Source organism: Seriola lalandi, unplaced genomic scaffold (genome assembly GCF_002814215.2).
Source record: "Seriola lalandi dorsalis isolate HSWRI2012SDOR001 ecotype SW California unplaced genomic scaffold, Sedor1 jcf7180002054971, whole genome shotgun sequence".
Taxonomy (NCBI): Eukaryota; Metazoa; Chordata; class Actinopteri; order Carangiformes; family Carangidae; genus Seriola; species Seriola lalandi.
In genome coordinates, this window is record NW_019525522.1 from 396634 (window position 1) to 411843 (window position 15210).

Below are 15210 nucleotides of genomic sequence, written 5' to 3' on the forward strand. Positions count from 1 at the left end.
AACAATCTGTTTAATTGAATGAATTATAGCTCAGTGAATTGGGAATATGGAAAGACATTTTCTAAATATAGGACGCTCAGAAGCATGTCTAATTCCAGTTTACACTGAATAATTATTTACTGGGGAACGAGTGAATCTTCAGCCTGACAAAAAGCACAGAAATTGAGACATTATTCACATCTCCCAAAGGTCTGTCTATCAGTGGAGCCGGCTCAGTTTATACTTGTTTTTCATGCTAAGAAGGTCCTGTGGAAGGTATGACAGTATTAACAATTAATTAATTAATTAATTTCCTTGTACTCATAAAAATATTTGTTGAGGGATCTTTAAAGAGGACATAGTCTAAATTTACATTAATATGAACAACATCCATTTTTACACACATGCACAAAGCACTAAAATCTGGATGGGTAATTAAATTGAAATCCTGCCAAGACAACCGTTCCTCTCCAGTCAGACCTTTGTGCTATGCTTGAAATAAAACCACCTTGTTGCTTGTTGAACTGGTGACTGGTGGAGGCAAGACAGCTGAGAGGAGGGAAGAATGGAGTTGAGCAAAGAACTATACACTTAAAAATGAACAAAAACATCTAGAGCTTTTGTAAATGTGCAGTGTCATTAATATTCTTTAAGCCTCGTGGTGGTGTCACTGTTAGGATACTAATGCAGTGAGATGGAAGACAGCTCCCAGCAAATGGTTTTTTGATAGCTCTAAATGTATAGAGCAGGTGACACTGCCACCTTTAACAGTTAGTGATGCAGGGCCAGATAATAAGTGCTCAATCATCCTGATGTTTGGACCTGTCCACACTGATATCAGTGTGTAGGAGCTGTGCTGACCATGTGTACATTTGTTCAAAGACAGTTCTGAAACAGAAATGTAACTGCAGAGCATATTGACCTCTGTGTGAGAAGTGAAAGTGAAATTTGCATGAAATTTCTCCTGTGTTTATCAGTCAATTTTATTTTTTTAACTTAAAATGAATAAAATGAGGATGTTTAATGTCAAAGAGGTGGATCACACAGTCAGGGAACTATACAGCTGTGTATTTTAGCTTATTGCTTTGATTTTAAAATGGCACATTTACCATTTGCTTTGGTTTCAGTGCTCAACCGTGTGCCCAGTCGCTGCATGCAGCTGTTTTCAGCAACAAAAAAAACAAAACAATGAAATACCAGATGTGCACTAGATTCCCAACATCACATGACAAAGTTAGCCACTAGAAGGTGAAGAGAGTGGAATGAATGTGTGGCCAATAAAGCATTTGTTTTGATCTGAGTTGCTGGTGGTCTAGACGATCGTTTACAGACCCTCTAACACAGAACATGAGACATGTAAGGAGGCTTCTGAGTTGTTGAAAGGAACCGTTGAGGGAGCTCGACTTCATAATAAAATGCATTGTGTAAAGTAACAACTAACTTTCTGTATGTGCCCTAAATAAATCAACTAATGCAACCTTAAAATCCAAAAAAAATCCACCCAATTTTCTGTGTACTAGGAGGTTTTTCCAGAGGTGTGTTGGAAAGGTCAAATCTTTCATAAACTGGCTGCGTGTTGAGTCACTCTTAAGGAAAAGCCACAGATTATCTCGTTAACATGCTGCTGATGAGGCCTGTACACGTAGTACAACTTCAACTTATTTCAGTCTATGCACTGTATCGGTATATTAACTAGATAGTCTGTAAATCCTAATGAATTATTACTTTCTTGTTTACATTTCCATTTGAAAATGTGGGCACTTTGTGAACGATGAGTTCCTCTGTCAGTGGGACTGTACAACTGAATATTTGGGGGCTCCATCCATGCCTGTCGGCTTTGATCCCAGTAGAATTAATCCTCACATAATTAAAAACTCGTTAGCAGACAGACGCCTGGTCTTGTCTGGAGAAAATGCTGTCTGCATTTGGATACTCGGGTGACAATTTGGCAGCAAAAGGACATCTTAAAGGGAAGAGATTTAACTTTTGGAATGTAAAAGACATAAAAGTTTCTGGTGTTTTTATGGGAACCATTCTTGAGGCATATGTAAAGGTATTTCATCCTGTGACCCATGTCTACATATATTCTGTGTCTGCCTGGCGAACACTCCCCTCTGGCATCTTGAGTTTACCATAGCAGAAAATACTTTAACTACAACCATTAGCATGTGGATTGTACCCCAGGAAAGTTAATTGCCACTGAGACTGCTGAGAATTATGGGATCCACCTCTTGGACTAAACCGCTAATGATGAAGGATAATGAGCTCTTTCACCTTGGCCCACAAATTTACTTTATTTAAACCCAGTAATCGTCCCACATCTGGAATCATTTACTCTGGGAGGATAATAATAGTCCTTAATGCTTTCATCAACAGTTTGATATTTGATTTCTTTTCCAGGGAGATTAAAGAGAATCTGATTGATTTTGACGACGAAGTGTTATATATAGCAGTCCTCTGGACATTTAACGTAACTTACCACCCACTGTCTCCATTACACGTGTCCAGAGTTTAGTTTGGATGCCACAGGACAATGAAAAGCAGAGTAACCGACTTATGTCTTGCTCAAGGACAATTTGACAAACAGACCCTTAAACCACCAAGCCTACAATTAATGACCAATCCAAACTACCACCTGATCTAAAGCAACTCGTGTCATAACCTCTAGTTTGTAATGGCGGATTGTTCAGAAGCATCTGAAGTTGCATCAGGTGGCGTGCTTTGGCTGTCACCCCTCAGCTGTATGGACTGGTGCTGTGAGTCCTCTGTTTAAAAGAGGACTCGTAACAAAGACTGTCTCATCACTGAGGTGTAAAAATAGATTAGGATTTAATCAGAAGACAATTGCATGCAAATCAGTTTCCCTTGAAGTGCTGTGCCACTCAAGGGAGGAAAAATGAAGGAGATTTGGGTTAGATTCCTTTCGGCAGCTATTTTACTCCTCTGAGATTTTCCTGTTTTCCTTTCTCTCTCTCTCTCTCTCCCTCTCTCTCTCGCTCTCTCTGCCAGCGTGGCACCCTTGCTACACCATTCACTGCTAAAAACTATCCCATTCATTGTTTAAAACAATTTTATTATTTGGCAAATTCAGCCTAAAATTAGCATTTAAAAAACCACCACGCAGTATCAGTATCAGATCAGTGCTGTGGACGCTGCACCCTCTGTGTGTGGGCGGTGTTATTTGAACAGTGTAAACGAATCTGACTCAGTGATCAGTCCCAATGTCATGGTCTAACAGTGGCAAAAAGTGCAAATATGACGTAATGGCTCATAGCAGATGTAGTCATGCACTGTCAGTGCTTCTTCACCTCAAATAGGGACCTTTTATTGTGAAATACTGGATAAATGACCATATTTAGTCATTTTCAAACCCATCCAGCAAAACATTTTACATTCAAAATATTCATACATACTGGGTGGAGCATGACTTATCAAACATATATATTACCAACCTGCCAGTAAAGGAAACATCTTGTTGTGAAAATCTGTGACTACTGGGGATTTAATCTGGACAAGCTGTTTCCCCCTAGATCTATAGAACACTTTTAAAGCTGCATTAATCAATATTTGTATGCTAACAAATAACAATCAAAACTACCTGCGATGTTAAAGGGGTCGATTTTAGGGACAAACCCACTGAGAAATTACTTCACGACTCTGCAGTTTCCCTCAGTTCTACAGTGTTTTAAGAGATTTCGGCTCATTATTTTGGTTTAGAGCCCGCTGCTTTACTCTTACAGCATTTTTTCCGGTTGTTGAAATCTAACCTCCGACAAAGTTAGCGACTAGCTGGTGAACATGGAGCATTTAGCAGCTAAAGAGCCAGTAATCAGCAGTTGGTGGAAACCAAAGCGGAGCTAAAATGAAAATGAACAGAGAGTCTGCTTGATGTGTACATAGGCAACTGTTTGCTAACACATTCACCATATCAACTTTATAAGGTGATAACATGTCAGTATAATTATCACCGCTGTAAGTTAAACAGAGAAGCACAGCGCACCTGCCGTAGAACGCTGTATCTGCTGTTCTCTTTTCTCACACCAGGTGTCGCAAAGCCGCAGAGAGGAGACTCAAAGCAGCTTATGAATTGTTGCGCTGTACTTCAGGGACTACCCCGTATAATCTCTTACACAAGGTTTTAGACAGTCCAAGATCTATATAGTACCACAGATATATAAAACATGATATATGCAACAGGTAGGAACACAATCGATCTGTTAACACTTGGTTACTTCTGCTGATACCGGATCTATGTATATGTATTTCTTATCCATTCCAATGTCCGTTGACACCCAGAACAGAAAAACACGTAAAAGGGAAAAACTAAACGGTCAATTCTGCTTCATTAAAACACAGCAGAGGTGACCGAATTGCTATGTAACGAGAAGCAAACAAGTACTTCTGAATCAAAGATTATATAGTAGATAGTTTCTTCTTAGACCCCTCATTCAGATGCAAGGTTGCAGTTATCCAGGAGAGATAAGTGATAAGTTTCTCAGGCTGTTTGTTAAAGCCATCAAAAATACAAAATCAGTTTCATTTTTCGCAAGTTATACCCCGGAGCTGCACAGTCATCAGATATCTGACAGAAAAGGAAAGCTATTGTGAGATTTTCATTCATTAGCGCTTTGTAGGGAACATGGAGGTCTTTGGGGAAAACATGTCCATTCATGTACAACATAATTGTGACAACATTATTCACAACAGGGATGAGGAACAACAAGTAAACAGAGCTACGCACACTGTTGAAGATAACTGGTATTGACGTCATGGCACTCAGTAAATGAGGCATGGGAGAGTAAATGGATAGTAAATGAATAAATGTTTTTAGCTGCAGGAGGAAGAGTTCTTTTTGAAACATCTAAGTTAACTATATGAGACACTGATGTAAAGTCAGGCAGACGTGCAGATTCAGAAGATTTTAGACAACTGTTTACAACTTCTTCCCAAAATGTGAAGGGATTCCACAAAACATCATTACAGTGCAGATGTCTGTAATGTTCTGGCCTATATCTCGGTGTCGGAAATCTGGCCATTGGTCCAGGCGCTCTCCTGAGAGGCTCCTCTGAGAGTGAAGGTCTATTTCCAGTGTGCCTATTTATACAGTGCCTGCCTCAATAGAGAGGTGAAATGAAGCAAGATCTTCCCAGCAATCAGGCCAGGAAACTAAAGACTTCGATGGATCAAAATCTCATTTTACTGCAAGGCATGTGCGCTTATCTTTGCATTGCAACAGTTCCCAGAATCAATATAATCAATGCAACATTACATGCTTTGTGTTGAAGTGTGAAGTGGAGCGAAGAATAATAAAACCCAGGCTTAAGCACCAGGTGGCAAGGAGTGTTATTGTCAATGATGCTTGCAAGAAATTTGTTTATGAACATGAACACCGTGTGTGGGATACAAGTAGTCCTGAATGAAGATGTGGTGAGGCTCAGTATTCAAGTTCATTTTTACCAGAATTCAGAAAACAGATTTTATGAGAAATCAAATAATGTGTAAAAAAAAAAAAAGCTTAAAACTGCTTATAATCTTGAGAATTTCCTGAAATATTCCAGAAATATTTCTGATATTAAAATACAAATAACAACAGAAATTAAAAAAGAGTTGTTTGCGTTATCAGGTCTTACCAGAGGGAACCCTTTGGCCTCTCAAGTCCCCCTCTTGTTGGACCTGTAGGCTAATAGTGGTTCCACTAACTCAGTGCAATCTTTCAGTGAGCACTTACTTTATCAGTCTTTCTGACATTTTACTGAGGTTAACTGTTCATTATTTTAGTTAAAGAGGAATCTACTATGATTTTAACAAAGTGAAACAACAATTGATCTGTTAGCATTCAATCAAAAAACTACAGCTCCCATGAAGGCTTCTCTGTGCCACAGTGCACCATATGTCACTGTAACCGTTTCTCCATTATCCAACATATCTACCTCCTTCTAATGTCATCTTTGACACTTTATCTGCAGGTCCTGCTGTTGTTAACAGCCATGACGACATTAGGATTCAGTTGAAGTATTGTTTCTGGTCACCTCTTTATTGGCCCTCACCATATCCTAGCAAAACATCTGGCTCTTTAGCTGCTAAATTCCTCACTTTATTCACCAGCTAGCCACTAACTGTATGTCTGCTGTTTGGTGCTTGGCAGGTAGCGTCTAGTGGGTTTAGCAGAGCTGTTTTGCTGCTGCTGCTGCTGGAAACTGAAGATAAACAAAGATAGTACAAATGACAGTAATTGGGGTGGATGTCACTAAAAGTGACTCCTTACCCATTACACATCAGTCATTTGATTGATTGCTAATTAGTGCTGCTTTAAAGGCAAACACAAACATTAATATTAAATAAACAATGATATTACATCATTAAAAATAATACTATTCACGTCTGGACAAATGGAGTAAACTGGGTGTTTTTGGTCATTTGCGTTATTACAAATATCCTGTCTCCTTCAAAGTAAGATACAAGAGCCGATTCAAATTATCAGAGAAATCTGTTGCCTTTAAACTCACAATTCAAACACTTTTTATATTATGAAGGTGTTGAATCATGTTGATTTCTGCCACAGACATTTTGTTTTTAACAATAACAATGTGAAATTTTTCTCATTCATGTAAGAAGGAAAATATCATTGAAACCAGGTGCTGGCTTGGAGTTGAAACTTGTACATTAGAGGAAGGAACTTTTCACAGCAACTGAATTCATTAGCCTAATCATCTGGGTTGGGAGTACTCCTTTTTTCCCCCTGCTGAAGTCTCTAAAGGCTGGATAATATGTCTGCTCCAGGCTACTGCTGCTAAAATGCCTGGAGGGCATTGGAACAGTCTGCTTTGTGTTTCTAATCACAGGACCTGGTAACGTATATAAATGGTCCTTTAACAGGACTTTCTGCAAGGACTCAGCAAGTTACGTAATCATATTACTATATATTCACATGATTTAACAGTGCAATTGATAGCATTCTTCCAATAACATCAAGCTAATGAAACAGACCCCAAAACTGGCATCCAAGATCCATCCCATGTTGCCTGTGGAGATTAGAATGATGACACAGTTGCCATAGTGACACGCTATGTTTGTCCTTGTGTGTGTGTGTGTGTGTGTGTGTGTGGTGTGTGTTGTATGTCAATGATATCAAGGTTATCTGGTGTCACCCTGTTTCTGTTGCAATTGTCATGGCTCAGCAAAATGGCTCCGTGAAGTGTTGTGGCTACATCTGCTGCTGCTGGTGGGGGGCCCGGGCTGCTGTGGAGAGGACTGAGGAAGCGGAGCAAGAGCAAACTGGGACTGTGTTTCTATCATGTCTTCCCCCAGGGAACACTGTGGGCCCCATCCAGAGAACTGGGATTTGTTCATTTTTGGCTGCACAGAGAATAAACTGTCATAAAAGAATTTTCCAACCAATAATTAGATATTCAGCTTTCAGCAAACATCAACAACAGAGTAAAGGAACATTGACGGATAAACTTATTTTTGTTTTATAAACCTGTCAAAAAATGATAATCAGGTGCACTTGTTGTCCTCAGTGGTAAATAGGTAGCTGTTTTTCATGTATTTTCCTCCTCACATCTGGCTGCCATCTTTTGTTTCTTTACTTTTATAATTTTTCTTTCAAAACTTGATGCAAAGGCTCCTATATACATTAATGTATTCATAAAAAAACGCACTTGCAGATGCACATGTGCACAGGCACATGCGCTCACACAGCATTTGCTTCAGGGCAAAAATTCTCCCACCAACATTTACGCCTCTTCCTGCATCTCCCACCGGCCATGTCCCCTGCAGACGGATTCAAAATCATCACCAGAAATGATCTATAAATGTGTGAACGCCTCATTTCTGCCTGTGTTTAAAAAAAAAAAAAAAAAGAAGCATACCGCCTACAACAGCTGTGCTCCTCTGCATACTGAACGACACTGTATGTTCACGTGTATGTTTAAATAAATCAATAAATCAATATTTTATAAAGTTATTGTCAGAAATTACCCGATAAGTCATATTATTCTTTAGAACATTAATTTTGACGGTGCATTAACTCCACTTTACTCCACAGATTTTGAGCAGTAAGTCTCTTAACGTTAAGGTTCTTCAGTTATATGGTTTTGTGATTAATAAATAATCTGAGAGACTCGGGTTCTTTGCTCAAAAACAGAAACTGGGCAAAACATTTGAATACTGAGAAAGCTGAAAAGGAAAGAGGACTGAGATACTGACATATGCTCAAATGAGGAAATGAAGGCAGTGTTATTCTTGTGCAACCTGACTGTTGCTGTTAATGATGTGTTATATTTGCTCAAACTTTAACTGCTCAGTTCTGATTCTGAAATTATTTTTAGTTTGAATCATAGGATATTTGTCAGATGGCTCCCAGAGGAAATTAATTATAAATCAATTAATAATTGAATTCATGCAATGAGAGTTGCACATCTGTAAAATACTTTCTTTTTTCAAATACTATTTTTTATTACACAAACACAAATCAATAACTACAACTGCGTGAATCTTCTGCTATGAGTCTTAAATGGCAAGTTCTTCATGCTCTGACTTTTGCACCAAATGTCTCTGTGAATCTGGAGCAAAAGTGATATTTTTTACCTGTGGCACCTCGAGCAACACCCATTAAATTAATTCACATTCTGATTTGCAGATGTGCAAATTTTGTCCGTGACTTCACATTATTTGATATGGGTGTGTGAATGTGTTTTGTGCCACATTCACTGCAGCAACTGTAGCAAAAATGTGAGTGCATGAGTTTCTTAATTTGTGATTTGTAAAACATGATTTGTGAACCTGCAATGGAGAATTTGAGAAGGTGTTACTGTTTGTGGGAGAGAAAGAAAAAGTGCGCAACTCCTACAGCATTTTTTTCTCTGTGACCTCAAATTTACTGATGTGTGATTATTTAATACAACTACTAATTCCACTGTCACAGGAGCTCAGTTATTCTGCACCAAAAATACCTTCATACAATTAGCATAGCATAAAGACCGGAGGCAGAGGTAAACCTGGCTCTGTCCAGTGTTAAAAAAATATGCTAATGTTGTATCTTGGTTAGTATGTACACAAACAGTTAAATCATGTTAGTGAGGTTGCCAGGTTTTTACACCATTTCTTTGTTCACTGATGAAAAGCAAAAGTTGAGCTCAGTAACTGTTTCTGACAACACACACTAGCCAGCATTACTTGTCATGAAATAGTCACAGCACGGACCAAAATACCAAGATCTTATCAAAATGTGCCCACTGTAGGCTACATACGTTAGCTGTAAGCTAGTAACTCAGGACTCACGGTAACCTCCAGTTCTTTCCCTTCAGTCTCTCTCCTTCTTGTATGTCCATGAAGCAGACTCATGAAGCCGTGGAATAAGTGCAAATTTGTGTCTCAAGTTAAAACATTTTTTATCTTGCTCCGATGCGTGCTTGCGCTGCCCTGGGCAAATTTGCATCAAAGCGTATTTCAGTAGTTTTTATGAAACTTGGACTTCCTCTAAAACTTTGTCAACACACTTTTAATGTTGTTGGTAAACATATGTTGGAGAGTGCCAAGCTAGCTGTTTATGCTAAACTAAGCTAACTGCTTCCTGACTCTACCTTTGCACTGTATATACACTAACATTCACGCGCTACCTGACCAGCCACCAAAACAAAGAACAGAGAAACTTACAACATACACAGAGGGGGTGTGACTTTGTTGTCTGCTCGGGACGCCATGACTGCATCATGTCTTCATATAGAAAATAGTTGTTTGCTTCTATATTACTGTTTAAAATCTCATTTACAGAACCTTTAACTTAATTAGTATCAGCAATTAACACATCAACAAAGAAATTTGATTGTATCAGACATCATGTTTACATAATGAAATCCACTGTAGCAGTAGTTTTTCCCATTAAAGAAAGCAGTTAATGGACTATAGTGAGAGCAGAGCATTAAACTTGCACTGGAGAGGGTGCATAACACTCATCCACTAATTGTGCTGATCTTACTATTCAGCATACTTTACCTTCACACAGCAGCATAAAAGAGGCATCCTTGAGTTAGTCTCAGTCCAGATAAGTGGGAAAGAAATTGCACAATTCCCCCCAAAAACCAAACTATCCCTTTAAAATTAGGGCAAGTGCCTATAATTAGAAGCCAGGACGTCAGACTAAACAGGGTTTTGGGACATTAAGGTAAAAGTGGACACCACTTATTCTATTATGGTCACTTCGCTGATTTGACTGAAGATATAAGAGAAAAAAGTTCTACCTTTCATGAAGCAGTTTTGAGGTGATTGATGCATTGCACTTCAAAATGGAGCTGGAGTCAGTGTCCACCTCTGGCTTCTACTCGCTCAACAGCCCAGACTGAAACTTCATGTGAGTGTGACAGAGGTAGAATTGTCTAGAGAGAGGGAAATTTGCCATCTGTAAATCACAGTGCACTCAAGTGTTGTTGAATACTTGCATGTAATGGGTGGGCAGGCTTACTGAAGTAGATGAGAGGGCACTAGGGCACTGCAGAGCATAAATGACTCCCAATCACTCACATTCACAAGAGGATAATGGCTCAGAACGATGCTTCCTTTGCATTTGGATGGAAAGACTTCATTCTCCATGACCGTGGACGGCAATAGTAATGAAGGAAAAGCGCTTCATAAGAAATAAGATATTAAACCACTGTTTTGTGAATGCTTCTCTGAAGATACCGTGTTCTCGGAGGACTCTTCAGTGCCGCAGCGTCACAGATGGAGAGCCTTTCAGACAGTGGACAGTTTTGGAATGAGTTCCAGGGAAAGACTGTTCATTTGTCAGTCATACTCTGGTTAAAGCCTCTGTGTCAAGGCTGTCCTTTGTTGTAGTCACGTCTTCCTATGCATTTCCACAAAGTCTTAATAAAGGTAGGAACAAACCAGCAGTGATGTGGGCTGCAAGGTGGTAACTGGAACCCCGAAGGAAAGGATTTATGTCAATATTTCTTTCTTCTGAACACAGATGTGTGGAATTTGATGCTATTTTTACTGACTCGTGTGTGAGTGAGGGTGTTTTTTTATGTCTCTTGAATCCTGAGGGACGATACTCCTTCTGGCTCCACCTCCTTCTCTACAGGGAGGTCAAAGGTCCCGGTCAGCCATACAACCGCATCCCTGTCTTCCAGATGAAGGATGGTCTTCCTGCTCATGTTTTGCCTGAGCAAACTTATCAAGCTGGATATTGCAAGTGCTGAGTGTAACATAAGAGCAGCCTCGCTGAATAAATACACCCATGATGAATGAGATTCAAAGTTTAACATGAGCAGAATGGATAAACTAACAGTTTGGATGTTTGGTTTGATAAATATTTCTCAGAGACAGACATGATCTTACAGTTTGAATGAAACTGCATTGGGTAGAGTAAGATTTTCAAAAATGACATACCATTTTCCAACACAGTATTATTGTTATTTTACTGTCTGAATGTACAGTGTAAGTTAGTTACTCACTCTTTAGTTACTGTTGCTATGTCTGTCAATCTTGCGCGGCACTTAAACAGTTTACAATGATAACAATTGCAGATTTACAATTGAAATTCTGATCTATGAAACAATGGCTCTTTGACATCAGACAAAGGTTGTCTAAAGCAGACTTCTCAGTTCTTGCCAGCGATCATTGATTTGCCGACTCAAATGACATCTGTCGCTGGCAGCTTTTCTAAGCTGACAACAAGAGTGAGGGGCAATTTAAAGAGTATATGCAGCAGAGCACACACACACACACACACACACATATCACAGTAGAACTGGATATTTCTCACTCGCTCTGAACTATATGAATACTACTAACTCAAACACATGTATTGTCCATGTATGTGGACAAAGTGATACCTACACTGACAAAAGATGTACTGCATGTTTTGCACCTCTAAAACTGTAATTATTGGAAGTTTTGATAGAAGTTAGGTGGTACTGAGAACGGAGGTCCATTAGTCTGGTCCCTGACATGTGCAGAACTGTTTGCTATTTGAACTATAAAGGTTTATGATTGAAAAGTACATGATTTCTTTCTGCATTCAGGTTAAAGAAGATCAATATTTTACTGTTTTAGTGCTTTTGTTTGCATCTTTTGCCACCAGGTTTTTTTTCCTGGTGCAGCTGCTCTATTTCAAAAGCTTCTTATTTTTCCATTTTCCAATTTTCCAACTGTAATTTGTGCATGGTTAAGCTGAAATGCATGTTCGTAAAATTAATTACCGTTGAAGCAAATCAGTGACATAAGCTCTTCTCGCTGGTGTCTCATTTTCAGGCAGTCTGTGTGTCTCTCCCTCTGCATTTGTTTAGTGTAGATGATGTCACGTTGGGCTTTTTTTCTTTTTTCCTTTTTTTTTGGACGGTGTGATTTCCCGACAGCTTTCATGGTTCTGACTCATTAGCTCCCTGCACTGCCACAATGAGCCTCATCAATCGTAACCCCCAGCGCAAAAGAGTTGCTTTCTCCCTACCTGGCCAGTATGACTCTATTTGCTGTGTAACACAACCTAGAAAGTGCAGCTTTGCTCGGTGCAGGGAAATAAATAAGTAACACAGGCAAAAACATTTTTTTAGAAATGCTGTCAAAAGCGAGAGTATTTTGACAGTTATTCCCTGATTTATGTCATTCAGGCTTTATCAGAAAGGAAAACTACTTCTGGTATTTCATGTAGGCACATGTTGCATTTCTGCACAAACAGTGTGGGCTGGAGATTTGAGCGCTGTAGCTTTGCAAAGATCCAACACATGAAGGAAAGAGATATCTGCTAATCAGTAGCCAGATGCTTTTATTGTGATACATTACACTTTGACTGACCTGCTCCAACAAGACATACTTACATACTTTACAACCCTCAACTTTACTTTTATTTTATTTATTTATTTATTTTTTGCAGCAGCATGCGGTTGTTTTCGGGAAAACAGGCCGGGATAAACTAAGTGTGTGCTACCTCCACAGCATCAAATGACACAAAGATGAAGTTAGCGATTAGCTGATGAACATAGCAGAACATTAAAGAACCAAATATTCCCCTCAGGAGTTGGTGGAGTCTAAAACAGAGCAAAAAGTTGAGTGAATATTGGACATAGGGCTGAGTTCAACTAGAAAAGAGCTGGTTCATACAAAATAAGTGTTTATGCCTGTTCCAAATTCGTGCCACTCGAAGGCATGATGAAAAGTCGGCCATTAGAGGCGGGAGATGAGATATTGTGTAAATTTGGAGATAAATAAATAATTTGGAGTTTGCTGGCACCTTCATGTTCTTCAGGTTTCCAAAACACAACTCCAAAATAACTGCTTGTTAACACGTTTGCCACATTGACTTTACAAGGTGATAATATGTCAGTGTTGTGTCTCGCCAAGTGGGACAAAAAATCTGTTAATGCACGGTTAACCTAACAAAACGTAACATAACCTTAATTACAGTCATAGAAAATGTTCAAATGCTTTAGTGAAGGACGCATCAGCATCACAATATCCCTGTTCTGCTTCCTAAAAACTGTGAATAAAAACATAAAGTTTTTAATTCTAAAATTCAGTATCTGGTGCAGGTGATGCTGCACTACCTGTCATTATACGTATTGCATGCAAAATCTAAATGTAATTAGTTATTATAGTTGTAAGATACATGTGCAATAAAAAGTGATACTTTTAAGAAACCTTAAATGAGAATATATTATGGAAAATAAAAAATCTAAATTTGACTTAGCTGAGTTACTCTCCACCTCTGTTTACTGTTGAACAAAAGCCTGATAATGAGGCTTATTTGACTGCCAGTCTGAAAATCACTATCTGCAAAGTTAATGAGATCTGGCTGTAACTGCTCCACAGTAAAGACAGCAGTCTTTCATGTGCGCTGAGCTCTTGCTAACAAGCTCTGCTGCAGCAGCTGTAGGTGTGTGTGTCATCAGGCTGGGACTCTCTGAGGCTCTCGTCAGGCCCCGCATGGATCCTACGGGAGGTAATGTAATGACCCACTGCTGCCATGCCCCTCCACCCCTTACCACACACACCAGCCATCACAGAGGCATGCTTCACCTCTTCTAACTTCCTCCTCACACATACACACACACACACACACACACACACACACACACACTCATGAGCTCATACTGATAAAAAAAACTAGGTTATCATAGCAGTTATTTCTGCTGCAGGGCATATAGCTTACAAAGCAAGAAGATTCTGTTTCAGGACAAACTGTAAGACAAGCAAACACACACACACGAAAGCCACGAAAGAGTTCAATAAAAGAAATTCAATTACAGATCTCTAACATGTGTTCTTTAGGCCACAAATGTTAACCCCGTAATAAATCATGTAGTGTAATTTAAACACAGGACAGACTTACAGGGAAAGGTCAACGTGGCATTATAAGGCCAACGTGACTTTTCCTAAAACTGTACTTCTGACATTTCAAGGCATTTTACTGCCGTTGAATGAATAATATTACAACCTTTTTGTACAGTATGCCTTTAAGTGCTTCCATTAAAAGAGCAAATTGTAATCAAATGTATGAAAAAGAAAAGAAATGAGAAAAAAATATCACTTGGACGAAAGCCTGCCCCCACAAAGAGAACGCATATTACTCATCCCCCTCAGAGCCGCCTTGCTCTAGTGTATTGTGGGAGGACTGGGGTGGGCGGCCGTGCAGGGGATTGGGAGCTGCATTATAAGACTACATGACTTCAGATTGCATGTAATGTATCCACATAATGTTCCCTCCCCTTTCCTTCACACTAAGTGGCCTCTGTTTCAGCCCAGTGTGTGTGTGTGTGTGTGTGTGTGTGTGTGTGTGTGTGTGTGTGTGTGCACTTCAAAACTAATCAGGAAAGCCAGTGTGGTGGAACCCAGACATCTTGTTTATCCTGCGAGATTTACCCGCACTTCACCTTCAGAAGCCACACACACATGCTTTCACTTTGCACACACACACAGACACACACAAATGCACACACACACACACACACACACACACACACACACACACACACACACACACACACACACACACATGCACACACACAGTGAAGGTCTTGTGCTTGTCCCAGGTGCAGAGAAATCTGTGAAGCAGCATGTGGCTTGTCCCAGTTCCTCTACAGTACCTGTGCGTTTTTGTATGTGTGTGTGTGTGTGTGTGTGTGTGTGTGTGTGATTGCGTATTGCGACAAGACTGACCCATTTGAATCTTAATACAGGCGCTCACCAATGCATTCCTGAAACTAGTTCAACATGTAGTCTGTGGCTGTGTATAAC